Here is a 15,037-nt window from a genome sequence, read left to right as displayed (position 1 = left end):
CTTCACTTAATATGATAATCTCTAGGTCCATCCACGTTGCTGCAAATGGCACTATCTCATTCTTTTTTATTGCTGAGTAATATTCCACTGTATATATGTATCACATCTTCTCTTTTCATCAGTTGATGGACATTAAGGTTTTTTCCATGTCGTGGTTATTGTGAATAGTGTGGCTATGAACATGGGGATACACATATCTTTTCGAATTATAGTTTTGTCTGGCTATACGCCCAGGAGTGGGACTGCTGGATCCCAAGACAACTTTAGTTTTTTGAAGACCCTCCATACTGTTCTCCACAGTGGCTGCACCAGTCTACACTCTCACCAACAGTGTAGAAGGGCTCCCCTCTTCTCTACGCCCTTTTCAGCATTTGTTATGACTTCATGATGGTCATTCTGGCTGGTGTGAAGAGGTACCTCATTGTAGCTTTGCTCTGCATTTCTGTAATGATTAGTGATGTTGAATGTCTCTTCATAACATGCGGAGTTTTAGAGAGGAAAGTGAGGTTCCCCAGCCTCCACAGGGGTGAAAGGTCCACTCCTCAAGGAAGCCCTGCTGTGGGGACAGGGAGAAGCAGAAGTTGGAGCGCTCACTTCCTCCCCTCGGCGCTCTCTCAGCAACTGCAGTCTTCTGGGCCCCGGAATCCTGGGTTCACCTCAGAGGAAAGCCAACAGCCTCCGAGGGTCACCCAGGCCCTCCACCGGGGCTGGGCTGGACGGCCAGGGTGGCTGCGGTGCTGTGGGTGACGTGGGCCAGCCAGGCAGGCAGGCGGAGGGGGCCTTTCAACTCAAATCAGTCCTCTAGAATCACACCCAAGGCTCAAGGTTTGCTTTTAAACCTCATTTTTCTCAGGGTAAAGCAAACGTGTGCCATCTTAGGTTTAGTTGCAAACTCATCCCAAACTGGGGTTGATTTAAGCTTCGTGGGCACGCTGTCCTGAGCTGGTCCGTGCCTTGCCTTGGTTTGAAATGATCCACTCTGGCCCCTGAGATGAGTCCTGACCCCGGACCACCCTTGCTGACCGGTGGGGTTGACCCCCCTGGGCCCTGCCCCGCCACGTCCCACTTCCATCTGGACATGACTGGGCATGCTCACCCCCCGCCCCCACCATGCTGAGCTCAGGTTTGGTTCCACTGGCCTCCAGTTGCCTCAGCCACTCTCCTCCTTGAGTCCCTGCAACACTCACGCCCTGCAGTCGTTCTGGCAAACGAATCTACCAGAAGCCGCCCCCCCGCCCCCCCACTCCATCTTTGCCCCATCGCTAGATCTTTTGGCTGCTGGCTGATTCCTGTTTCTTGGATCTGGCCTGGTGACCTCTGTGACTTGTCCAGGTCCTGAGGGGTCAACCGGAAGCCCAGCTTCAGGCAGGCAAAGCAGAGCTGTCCATTCATGTGGGAGACAGGCCCCTCTCGCCCCTCCTCTCAGCCTCTGAGAGCTGTCAGCCCCTTGCTTTGAGCCCAGCATCTTCTCCAGCTCTGCCTAGTAGCTGGGGTCCAGGCTCTCCTGCTTCTGAGCGCAGAGCTGTGTTGAAGAAGGGACATAGCCTCAGGTATGGGAGGAGAAGACTCCAGAGGTGTCTAGGGTCATATGGGTGTGGCTTTGGGGCTGAGGTCCACACCCAGCAGCCAGGAATCCGATCACTCACTGGACACCCTCCCTAGGGCAAACTTTCCTCCTGTATCTGAGCAGGATGACTTCTCAAACCCCAGATTTTTAATTTTCACCTAGTAACACCTATATCAGGTGACTCACAGCCAACTTAGAAGTGGAAAGTTCAGACATTTTGAAGTGGTTTGAACAATCATAAAAAGGGATCCTAAAACAAAATGAAAAAGGCCCCAGAAAACCCAAACTTCACAGATCCCCAAACCTAGCTGTGCTTCTCCTTCCTCAAGAAGGTGACGGTGTTTCAAGGCACAGAAAGGTAAGGAAGCTTGTTCAAGGTTACACAGCAAACCTGTGGTGGAGCCAGGTTTGAACAAGTCATTTGGGTCCAGAGCTTGGGCTCTTACTCCCCAGCGCGCTGGGTGTCCAGTGACAGCTCTTGGTCACTGAGAACCCACTATGTGTCACACTTTCCTTCTGTCTTCTTGTCAAGTCTGCAATATATTATTGTCCCTGTTTTTGTTGTTGTTCTGTTGCTCAGTCGTGTCCGACTCTTTGCGACCCCATGACTGCAGCATGCCAGGCTTCCCTGTCCATTATCTCGCAGAATTTGCTCAAACTTGCATACATTGAATCAGTGATGCCATCCACCCTATTTTCCAACTGAGGAAACCAAGTCTCCGGGAAGTGGGGTAACTTTCCCAGATCACTGCAACAGCATCTGTTTGAAGCTGGGTCTCCCTGAGCCCAAGGTTACCACTGTTCCCCCTGGTTGTGCAGCCCTGCAAGCCCCACACAGCCCTGCACAGCCTAGCACAGCCCTACAGAACCCTGCACAGTCCCATACAGCCTACACAGCCCTGCACAGCCCTACACAGCCCTGCACAGCCCTACACAGCCCTGCACAGCCCTGCACAGCCCTACACAGCCCTACACAGCCCTGCACAGCCCTACACAGCCCTGCACAGCCCTGCACAGCTCTGCACAGCCCTACACAGCCCTACACAGCCCTGCACAGCCCTGCACAGCCCTACACAGCCCTGTACAGCCCTGCATAGTCAGACACAGCCCTGCACAGTCCTACACAGCCCCATACAGCCTAAACATCCCTACACAGCCCTACACAGCCCTGCACAGCCCTGCACAGCCCTACACAGCCCTGCACAGCCCTGCACAGCCCTGCACAGCCCTACACAGCCCTACACAGCCCTGCACAGTCCTACACAGCCCCATACAGCCTAAACAGCCCTACACAGCCCTACACAGCCCTGCACAGCCCTGCACAGTCAGACACAGCCCTGCAGAGTCCTACACAGCCCTGCACAGCCCCGCACAGCCCCGCACAGCCCCGAACAGCCCTACACAGCCCTGCACAGCCCTACACAGCCAGACACAGCCCTGCACAGCCCTACACAGCCCTGCACAGCCCTGCACAGCCCTACACAGCCCTGTACAGCCCTGCATAGTCAGACACAGCCCTGCACAGTCCTACACAGCCCCATACAGCCTAAACAGCCCTACACAGCCCTACACAGCCCTGCACAGTCCTACACAGCCCCATACAGCCTAAACAGCCCTACACAGCCCTACACAGCCCTGCACAGCCCTGCACAGCCCCATACAGCCTAAACAGCCCTACACAGCCCTACACAGCCCTGCACAGCCCTGCACAACCCCATACAGCCTAAACAGCCCTACACAGCCCTGCACAGCCCTGCACAGCCCTGCACAGCCCCATACAGCCTAAACAGCCCTACACAGCCCTACACAGCCCTGCACAGCCCTACACAGGCCTACACAGCCCTACACAGCCAGACACAGCCCTGCACAGCCCCGCACAGCCCTACACAGCCCTGCACAGCCCTACACAGCCCCGCACAGCCCTACACAGCCCTACACAGCCCTGCACAGCCCTGCACAGCCCTACACAGCCCTGTACAGCCCTGCATAGTCAGACACAGCCCTGCACAGTCCTACACAGCCCCATACAGCCTAAACAGCCCTACAGAGCCCTACACAGCCCTGCACAGCCCTGCACAGCCCCATACAGCCTAAACAGCCCTACACAGCCCTACACAGCCCTGCACAGCCCTGCACGGCCCCATACAGCCTATACAGCCCTACACAGCCCTGCACAGCCCTGCACAGCCCTGCACAGCCCCATACAGCCTAAACAGCCCTACACAGCCCTACACAGCCCTGCACAGCCCTACACAGCCCTACACAGCCCTATACAGCCAGACACAGCCCTGCACAGCCCCGCACAGCCCTACACAGCCCTGCACAGCCCTACACAGCCCTGCACAGCCCTACAAAGCCCTACACAGCCCTGCACAGCCCTGCACAGCCCTACACAGCCCTGTACAGCCCTGCATAGTCAGACACAGCCCTGCACAGTCCTACACAGCCCCATACAGCCTAAACAGCCCTACACAGCCCTACACAGCCCTGCACAGTCCTACACAGCCCCATACAGCCTAAACAGCCCTACACAGCCCTACACAGCCCTGCACAGCCCTGCACAGTCAGACACAGCCCTGCACAGTCCTACACAGCCCTGCACAGCCCTGCACAGCCCCGCACAGCCCTACACAGCCCTGCACAGCCCTACACAGCCCTGCACAGCCCTACACAGCCCTGCACAGCCCTGCACAGCCCTACACAGCCCTGCACAGCCCTGCACAGCCCTACACAGCCCTACACAGCCCTGCACAGCCCTGCACAGCTCTGCACAGCCCTACACAGCCCTACACAGCCCTGCACAGCCCTGCACAGCCCTACACAGCCCTGTACAGCCCTGCATAGTCAGACACAGCCCTGCACAGTCCTACACAGCCCCATACAGCCTAAACATCCCTACACAGCCCTACACAGCCCTGCACAGCCCTGCACAGCCCTACACAGCCCTGCACAGCCCTGCACAGCCCTGCACAGCCCTGCACAGCCCTACACAGCCCTACACAGCCCTGCACAGTCCTACACAGCCCCATACAGCCTAAACAGCCCTACACAGCCCTACACAGCCCTGCACAGCCCTGCACAGTCAGACACAGCCCTGCAGAGTCCTACACAGCCCTGCACAGCCCCGCACAGCCCCGCACAGCCCCGAACAGCCCTACACAGCCCTGCACAGCCCTACACAGCCAGACACAGCCCTGCACAGCCCTACACAGCCCTGCACAGCCCTGCACAGCCCTACACAGCCCTGTACAGCCCTGCATAGTCAGACACAGCCCTGCACAGTCCTACACAGCCCCATACAGCCTAAACAGCCCTACACAGCCCTACACAGCCCTGCACAGTCCTACACAGCCCCATACAGCCTAAACAGCCCTACACAGCCCTACACAGCCCTGCACAGCCCTGCACAGCCCCATACAGCCTAAACAGCCCTACACAGCCCTACACAGCCCTGCACAGCCCTGCACAGCCCCATACAGCCTAAACAGCCCTACACAGCCCTGCACAGCCCTGCACAGCCCTGCACAGCCCCATACAGCCTAAACAGCCCTACACAGCCCTACACAGCCCTGCACAGCCCTACACAGCCCTACACAGCCCTACACAGCCAGACACAGCCCTGCACAGCCCCGCACAGCCCTACACAGCCCTGCACAGCCCTACACAGCCCCGCACAGCCCTACACAGCCCTACACAGCCCTGCACAGCCCTGCACAGCCCTACACAGCCCTGTACAGCCCTGCATAGTCAGACACAGCCCTGCACAGTCCTACACAGCCCCATACAGCCTAAACAGCCCTACAGAGCCCTACACAGCCCTGCACAGCCCTGCACAGCCCCATACAGCCTAAACAGCCCTACACAGCCCTACACAGCCCTGCACAGCCCTGCACGGCCCCATACAGCCTATACAGCCCTACACAGCCCTGCACAGCCCTGCACAGCCCTGCACAGCCCCATACAGCCTAAACAGCCCTACACAGCCCTACACAGCCCTGCACAGCCCTACACAGCCCTACACAGCCCTACACAGCCAGACACAGCCCTGCACAGCCCCGCACAGCCCTACACAGCCCTGCACAGCCCTACACAGCCCTGCACAGCCCTACAAAGCCCTACACAGCCCTGCACAGCCCTGCACAGCCCTACACAGCCCTGTACAGCCCTGCATAGTCAGACACAGCCCTGCACAGTCCTACACAGCCCCATACAGCCTAAACAGCCCTACACAGCCCTACACAGCCCTGCACAGTCCTACACAGCCCCATACAGCCTAAACAGCCCTACACAGCCCTACACAGCCCTGCACAGCCCTGCACAGTCAGACACAGCCCTGCACAGTCCTACACAGCCCTGCACAGCCCCGCACAGCCCCGCACAGCCCTACACAGCCCTACACAGCCAGACACAGCCCTGCACAGCCCTACACAGCCCTGCACAGCTCTGCACAGCCCTACACAGCCCTACACAGTCAGACACAGCCCTGCACAGCCCTACACAGCCTTGCACAGCCCTGCACAGCCCCGCACAGCCCCGCACAGCCCTACACAGCCAGACACAGCCATGCACAGCCCTACACAGCCCTGCACAGCTCTGCACAGCCCTACACAGCCCTACACAGTCAGACACAGCCCTGCACAGCCCTACACAGCCCCATACAGCCTAAACAGCCCTACACAGCCCTACACAGCCCTGCACAGTCCTACACAGCCCTGCACAGCCCTGCACAGCCCTGCACAGCCCTACACAGCCCTGCACAGCCCTGCACAGCCCTGCACAGCCCTACAGAACCCTGCACAGCCCTACAGAACCCTGCACATTCCCATACAGCCTGCACAGCCCTACACAGCCCTACACAGCCCTAAACAGCCCTACACACCCCTGCATGGCCCTGTACAGCCCCGCACGGCTCCATACAGTCCCGAACAGCCCTACACAGCCCTATACAGCCCTACACAGTCATGCACAGCCCTACACAGCCCTGCACAGCCCTACACAGCCCTGCACAGCCCTACACAGCCCTGCACAGCCCTACACAGCCCTACACAGCCCTGCACAGCCCTATACAACCCTGCACAGTCCTACACAGTCCTACACAGCCCTGCACAGCCCTGCACAGCCCTGCACAGCCCTACACAGCCCTGCACAGTTCTACATAGCCCTGCACAGCCCTATACAACCCTGCACAGTCCTACACAGCCCTGCACAGCCCTACACAGACCTGCACAGTCCTACACAGCCCTGCACAGCCCTACACAGCCCTGCACAGTTCTACACAGCCCTGCACAGCCCTGCACAGCCCTACACAGCCCTGAACAGCCCTACACAGCCCTACACAGCCCTACACAGCCCTGCACAGTTCTACACAGCCCTGCACAGCCCTAAACAGCCCTACACACCCCTGCATGGCCCTGTACAGCCCCGCACGGCTCCATACAGTCCAGAACAGCCCTACACAGCCCTACACAGTCATGCACAGCCCTACACAGCCCTGCAGAGCCCTACACAGCCCTACACAGCCCTACACAGCCCTATACAACCCTGCACAGTCCTACACAGCCCTACACAGCCCTGCACAGCCCTGCACAGCCCTGCACAGCCCTACACAGCCCTGCACAGCCCTACACAGCCCTGCACAGTTCTACACAGCCCTGCACAGCCCTGCACAGTCCTACACAGCCCTGCACAGCCCTATACAACCCTGCACAGTCCTACACAGCCCTACACAGCCCTGCACAGCTCTGCACAGCCCTACACAGCCCTGCACAGCCCTACACAGCCCTGCACAGCCCTGCACAGTCATACACAGCCCTGCACAGCCCTATACAACCCTGCACAGCCCTACACAGCCCTACACAGCCCCGCACAGCCCTACAGAGCCCTGCACAGCCCTACACAGCCCTGTACAGCCCTGCACAGCCCTACACAGCCCTGCACAGCCCTACACAGCCCTGCACAGCTCTGCACAGCCCTGCACAGCCCTGCACAGTCCTACACAGCCCTGCACAGCCCTACACAGCCCTGCACAGTCCTACACAGCCCTATACAGCCCTGCACAGCCCTACACAGCCCTGCACAGCTCTGCACAGCCCTACACAGCCCTGCACAGCCCTACACAGCCCTGCACAGCCCTATACAACCCTGCACAGTCAGACACAGCCCTGCACAGTCCTACACAGCCCTGCACAGCCCTGCACAGCCCCGCACAGCCCCGCACAGCCCCACACAGCAATGTCTCCCGACTTTCCTGCTGCCCCATCTAACACCCAGCACACAGTTGGTGCACAAAGTTGCCAGACAGGTGACTGAATTGTCCTTTAAGATTGCAGCTGGGAGGGAAACTTGGCTGTTCTGAAGAGCACCCCGTGGGCCCTCTAGATGGTGGAGAACTCACGTCAGGGTGGAAGGGATCTTTATCCCAGAGGTGGGGGTGAGTGGGAGTGTGTGTTCTAGTCCTAGTTCCAGAGTCTGCAGGGGAAGGTGTGGTGTGAAACAGGAACCACAGAGGGTAAGGGAAGCCATCCTCTCTCATTCCACTCTGTAAATCATGCCTGGGGACCCTCAGGGCCCGCCGTGGGCAGACCACAAGGATCTGCCTGATGCTTTCGAGTCTGATCTACTAGATTAGATGTTCGCACAAATTGCAAAGGTAGGATGGAGATGGGGGGGGGGGCAGGGGGACGTTAAAGGAGAGAAAGTTATATCAGGGCTCAGGCGTAAAGAAAGCATTCATTGTAAAAAGCAATGAAGAGGATTTACAGGTGATTCTGACAGGTGGGGTGATGCTAGCAGGCGGGAACAGAGAGGAGGGAGCTGGAGGTCCTATGGGCTGAGTGGCAAGCTGTCCAACACAAGGCAGGCAGGGAGGAGGAGCCCTGCGGCTGGAGGCGTGGACGGCGGGCGTGGCCATGATGACGGGCGCGGACTACCTGGAGCCCCGCCCCCACACAGCTCGCCTTTCTGGGGTGACTCGTGCTCTGCCCCAAGGGGAACCTGCGGGGGCGGGAGTGGTGGGGGGTGGGCAGAGGCCAGAAGACCCATTTCTCTCACCGAGCAGGAAGAGCTGGTTTAGGTGGCGTCCAGTGCATGTTCCTCTTTGCCTCTGATGTCTGGAAGGGGAATTCAGCAAAAAAAACGACTCCAATCTGGAGCTCTGACCCAGCTTCCTCAATCCAGGCTGTAGCGAGGCACCTGTGTAGCCGAGCCCAGGGGTCCCCGCGGACCACACACCCTCCCGTTCCTTCCCTCCTCTGCACCCCGAGGCCACGCTCCCACTGTGCCCGCCCCGGCGTTGTGTCCCTGCTGCCGATCCGGACTGGCCATCACCCTGCATCAGGGCGTGCAATCCCGCCTCTCCCCTTGGCCAGGAGCTCTGGGAGACAGAGACCGTGTGTGTTTTATGACCACACATAGTGAGATACCAGGTAAGTGTCAGGGAATGAACAGGAGCATGTGCTCAGCTCCTATCCTCCCCGGAGCCTGCCTTGGGCAGAGATCCCTCCCTCCAGCAGCCTGATCTTCCACATGACCATGGCCCGGCAGGGCTGCACTCAGGGTGCCCCTCCTGGCAGGACCACGTCCCACTTCCCATCTGGGGGCCAGGTTGCTTCTGGCCTCTTGGGACCTGGGTGGCAAGGTGCCCACATCTCAGTGTGCCCCCTGTGTACCAGTGGCCTCGGTGTATCCCATCCGGGTGATGAGTGAGGTTTCAGGTAGAGGGAGGAGCCAGAACTGTCTAATGAAAGGCTCTTTCCTGCAGATTCCATCATTGGCACCGGCTTCTGAGCCCTGGGCGGTCGTGGCCCCCGTTTCTCTGGCTTCCTGCCTGAGTCCCCTCGGGACAGGCACTGTGGTCACTGGTGGAATCTGGTAGAGGCAGTGTGTCATTCCTGCACCTCAGGGGTATGGACAGTTGCTCCCGTGACTTCAACAGTCCTGGAAAAAGGCCTCGGTTTTCTGGAGGAGGAAAGGAGACTTTTGGGACATTCCCGCTTCTTCTTCCCTGGATGCCACTCCCTCGGGTTCCTCTAGTGTGGAGTGTTACACAGCTCCAGACCAAAGCCCACCTTGCCCAGCCCCCTCGGGGTCAGGCGGTGCTCCCTTCCAGCTGCTCCTGGGTCTGTCCTGAGCACCCTTGCCTCCCCCCCCCCATCCCCCGAGGTAGCCCCGAGGCAGGTCAGGAGGCTGGTGAGAGTCCTGGGGGCTTTCCCAGGGACCCTGGAAGTGAGGCCTTTGTTAAGCTTCATGTGAGTTTCTGGGCTCCAAAATCACTGCAGATGGTGACTGCAGCCATGAAATTAAAAGACGCTTGCTTCTTGGAAGAAAAGTTATGACCAACCTAGACAGCATATTAAAAAGCAGAGACATTACTTTGCCAACAAAGGTCTGCCTAGTCAAAGCTATGGTTTTTCCAGTAGTCATGTATGGATGTAAGAGTTGGACTATAAAGAAAGCTGAGTGCTGAAAAATTGATGCTTTTGAACTGTGGTGTTGGAGAAGACTCTTGAGAGTCCCTTGGATGGCAAGGAGATCCAACAAGTCCACCCTAAAGGAAATCAGTCCTGAATATTCATTGGAAGGACTGATGCTGAAGCTGAAACTCCAATACTTTGGCCACCTAATGCTAAGAACTGACTCCTTAGAAAAGACCCTGATTCTGGAAAAGATTGAAGGCAGGAGAAGGGGATGACAGAGGATGAGATGATTGGATGGCATCACTGACTTGATGGACATGAGTTTGAGCAAGCTCCGGGAGTTGGTGATGGACAGGGAAGCCTGGCGTGCTGCAGACCTTGGGGTTGCAAAGAGTCAGACACGACTGAACGACTGAACTATTAACTGAGGTCCTGGGCTGCTCTGCGCCGGCGGCCCAAGACCCTGAGTACTCCGACCACAGGCCACCCCTCTTCTGTCCTGTCTCCTACCATGGTGCCTTCTCTCTTCTTTCTGGCCTTAGCTGAGTGAGGAAGGAGTTTTAGAGGTTAAGGGTGGGAGAAAGCTGATGGCTCTGACCCTCAGACCCCTTGTACCCTAGGAAGGGGAGTATCAGTGGATCCATTTGGTGCCAGAAGCAGTGGGTGGGTCTGGGTCCCTTTTGTGGAGGTGGTGAGCCCTCCCTTTTGCCCATTCTTCTCCCAGTGCCCTGGCCTTGTGTTACCCATGCTTTCTGCCAGGGTGTCCTCATCAAAGAGTCCCCTCTGCTAAGGGTGTTCCTAGGCCCTGGTGTTGGAAGGCATCTCAGGACTGTAGGGTGCTTCACCTTAGCCCTTAGTGTCTGCGGAGGAGCAGTCCAGGCACCTGGGCTTCATCCACATTCGCCAGCGAGATGAATGGGTCCTGGTTTCTGTATCTGGCTGCATGCAGGAGGCATTTAGCTTGTCTGTTCATTTGTCTACCTGTCCTCAAGGGCAGGATCGACATTTCTGGACATTGTATCGTGGGGCTTCCCAGGTGGTTCAGTGGATAAAGAATCCACCTGCAATGCAGGAGACGCAGGTTCAATCCCTGAGGTAGGAGGTTTCCCTGGAGAAGGGCATGGAAACCCACTCCAGTATTCTGGCCTGGAGAATCCCAAGGACTGAGGAGCCTGGTGGACTACAGTTGGTAGGGTCACACAGGGTCGGACATGACTGAGGTGACTGAGCGTGTGTGCACGCATCCAGCGCACCCAGGAAGTGTGTGTCCGTCCCGCAGGCTGTGGTCTACCAGCTGTCCCACCAGCCTGGCCACTGGTAGCTTCCTGTGCTTCTGTGCTCTATGCCTGCCTGTTTTAAGGGACCCTAGCACCCTCCTTCTGCTTGGAGAGCCAGTGAGTCCCCTGAGTGCTTCCCCACAGTCTTCCCGGGCCTCTCCTGCCCCCTGGGGCTTTCAGATCAGGAAGGGCCTTCTCAGCTCCTCAGCTCGGCTGGTACACAAAGAGTTTTCCAGTTTCCAGAAGAATCCTGGGACCTGGGGTCTCCACCCCCACCCCCCTTCCCCTCAGTCTGCCTGGGGCACAGCTCTGGGGAACCTCTCCTCTTCCCTGCTCAAGGGGCAAGGCCTCACCCCCACCTCAGTGCCCCTGGGGCAGCTCTGTGGGGCTCAGGAAATTCTCCTTGGTTGTTTGGGCCCCTGGCTCCAGGCCTCTGGATCAGGAGACATTAGCGTCACAGCTACCAATATCTGTGTTGCAATCTGCAGCCTTGTCCTTGAAACGAGGCTTAAGGTTGTTCTCATTTGCCCTGGGGGAAACTCAAGGGCATAGGGTGCCGGGAACTGCCCATCAGGATCAGAGCGTGGTCTGACACCATCACCCAAGATTTCTCCAAGGGTGTTTCAAGAATTTCTGATTTTCACATTGTCACAGGACAGAGAAAACCATAATTGTTTCATACCACACACCACTAATTTCCGGCACTATGATATTCCATCTTATGAAAAATATTTGACGATACCTCTAGGGGAAGACATGGGCCATACTAGGGGGGTGGGGTGGGGTGATTTCTTATCAGGATATCGGGACTTTTGTACCCCGACCTTCTCAGTTCCTTGGATTCTGAGACTGATTTAAAGTCACAACTGTTTTTTTTTAAAGTCTACTTTGTTGAGAAGTTGCTGGACTTTGCCTGCTGAGTGTGGACAGTTGATTCAGGAGTACAATTGTTTATTCATTAAATAAATAAGTAAAATTTCTTGAGCACCTACCATGTGCCGGACACCAGGCAAGGTCAACCGTGGGGACCCAGGCTGCCCTCATGGAATTGTGGGTTCATAGGTTTGCACCCCAGTTCTGCTGTTTGTTGTGCTGAGAGGTCTTTGTGAGTTTCAGTGCTTTTATCTCTCAGATGAAGGTGGGGATTTCTCTCACTGAGTTTGCCTGGCTCCTGGAAGCTACATGCCATAAATGGATGTTTCTCTTTTTTTCACATGTAATTATTTTATTTTATTTTGGAGTATAGTTGATTTATGTAGATGTGTGTTCAGTTGCTCAGTCATGTCTGACTCTTTGCCACCCCATGGACTGTAGCTCGACAGACTCCTCTGTCCATGGAGTTTCCCAGGCAAGAATACTGGAGTGGGTTGCCATTTCCTACTCCAGGGAATCTTCCCGACCCAGGGATCGAACCTGAGTCTCCTGAATTTCCTGCATTGTTGTTCAGTTGCTTGGTCGTGGCTGACTCTTTTCGACCCCGTGGACTGCAGCGCGCTAGGCTTCCATGTCTTTCGCTGTATCTCGGAGTTTGTTCAAACTCATGTCCATTGAGTCGGTGATGCCATCCAACCATCTCATCCAATATACTCATGGCCAAAGTATATAGACTTGTCTTTTCTCTTCTCCCGTGGACATTGCCTGAGAAGTTACCGATCTGTTGGCTCTTGAGTCACTGACTCTCCTGAGTGTTTGAGTCCCTTGGAAGGATCATGGGAAGTTGCCCGATGGGCTCCAGGTACACGCCAGGCTGTGGGGCAGGCTGAGCAAGCTGGATGAAGAGCTGTTGCTATATCCTGTTCTGATGTGCGTCTCTGTATGCTTTGTAACTGGGCCACTCTTTCTGTCAGCGAGAGTTGTTAATGACCTTGAGAAACGACCCCAGCCCTGAAGAGAGAGTCCTGCCCTTTTGAAGTCACGCACTTTCTCTGTGCGTCTGAAAGTGTGGTGGAGTTTTCCCCTCTTGGGCATGCCCTGTCTTCTGCTTTGATGCTGCCTCTGTAACAACAGGGCTCAGAATTATTAATCCCCGCTGCACAGCGAGGTGCAGCTTTATTACACAGAAAGGGGGGAAATATAATTGCTATCTTGAGTAATCTTTTTCCGAAGGCTGCAAGCATAACCTTTAATTAATATTTCATTTGCAGCAAGGATGGTTAACTTGAATAAGGCCTAAAAATATTGCTGTCCTTGTGCACGGAGAGATCGTGAACTGGGAGAGAGACCTGGAGCCAGCCTGATACTCAATGGTTTGCAGTCATTTCTAAAATTAAGGATGTTCAAACCATTAACCTGTAATAAAATGGGGGAGGGGCTTTTAGGGGTGTGGCTCTTTATTAAGGGGGATACACTTGTAAATTGCAGGCATAATCCAGCTCCCTCCACCTGACTCTGGAATAAATTTGGGGCACAGGGCGTCTGGGGGGGTGGGGAGGCCAGCGACACTCTGATCAAAGCCAGGCTCCCAGGTCGTGTTTGACAGGCACTGTGTGGCCAGCCCCGCACAGGTCACTGGGTCTAAGAATCAACGGGAAGCGCCATGTCTTTGATGTTTTTTGGAGAGGGCACTTGAGATGTTCAAAGTGCCTCCTGGGAGACAGCCAGGGGCTGTTTCCCTGGGTGGCTGGGGGAGACGCAAACTGGAGGGGCGGGGCAGGGGGTGGGGGTGAAGGGCAGGTGAGGGAGGAGGGGAGGGGAGCCGGTCAAGGGTGCAGGAATGTCCTTGCAGCTCCTTCGTGGCTGAGTGACTCTGGACAGCTTCCTTCCCGGCCCTGGGGGTTCTGGTGGGTGGGGGACCTAGGACTGGCTGCCGGGAGGCCCGGAGCCACACAAGTCCAGGCTGTCATCGTTTGCAAGAGATTTCACAGATGTATGCCTGCCGTCTGAGAGCCATGTGGATTCGGGGTTGTCCCCTCTCCAGCTCTCAGCTCCTGGTTTTATCTCCTCAGGGCATCCCGACCCCACCGCTCAGGAGGAGGGTGGTGCTTCTTTCCAGGTGAGGGACCTGGGCCTTTTGGCTCACATTGCTCATTCCCAAGGGCACACAGCCATGAGTGAGCTGGCCTTGGTCCTGGTTGGGTGCTGTGGATCCCTGGAGGGTAGGCATCTGGCGACCACGGGGGCACAGACGGGTGAGGCCCACTGCTCTGGGTGCTCCCTCATGGGTGCATCTCCCTTTGAAGTAGAATTTGCAGGAGCCCTGACCCCCAATCTGGGGAGTGGGGAAAGGCCTATCAGTGTGAAGGGGCAAGTCATTTAACTTTGTCCACATCGCTGTGTGTGTGTGTGCTCAGTCATGTCCAAATCTTTGCGACCCCATGGACTGCAGGCCAGCAGGCTCCTCTGTCCATGGAGGTTTTCAGGCAAGAATACTGGAGTGGGTTGCCATTCCATCCTCCAAGGGATCTTCCTGACCCAGGGGTCCAACCTGTGGGCTCTTTTACCACTAGCGCCACCTGGGAACCATTGAGGTTGTCTAAAACCTTCCTGCTCAACACTGGGGCTGCTCTTTCTAGGTTCTTAGACTCCCTGAGTTTTCCTGAAAAAAGTACCTTAAAAACTATTGGCCAGGGACTTCCCTGGTGGTCCAGGGGTTGGGACTTTGTCTTCATGTAGGAGGTAGAGGGTTGATCTCTGGTTTGAAAGCTAGGGTCCCACATGCCTCGAGACCCAAAACCCCAAAATCCATAAAACAGAAGCAGTACTGTGACAAATTCAAGAAAGATTAAAGAAAAAACCCCCAAACCAAAAAACATCAGCCAGTAGGTCTATTGCTATATTAG

The sequence above is a fragment of the Cervus elaphus genome, chromosome 11 (assembly GCF_910594005.1).
Source record: "Cervus elaphus chromosome 11, mCerEla1.1, whole genome shotgun sequence".
Taxonomy (NCBI): Eukaryota; Metazoa; Chordata; class Mammalia; order Artiodactyla; family Cervidae; genus Cervus; species Cervus elaphus.
The sequence above is the reverse complement of the archived record's forward strand: the minus strand, read 5'-3'. Positions refer to the sequence as shown.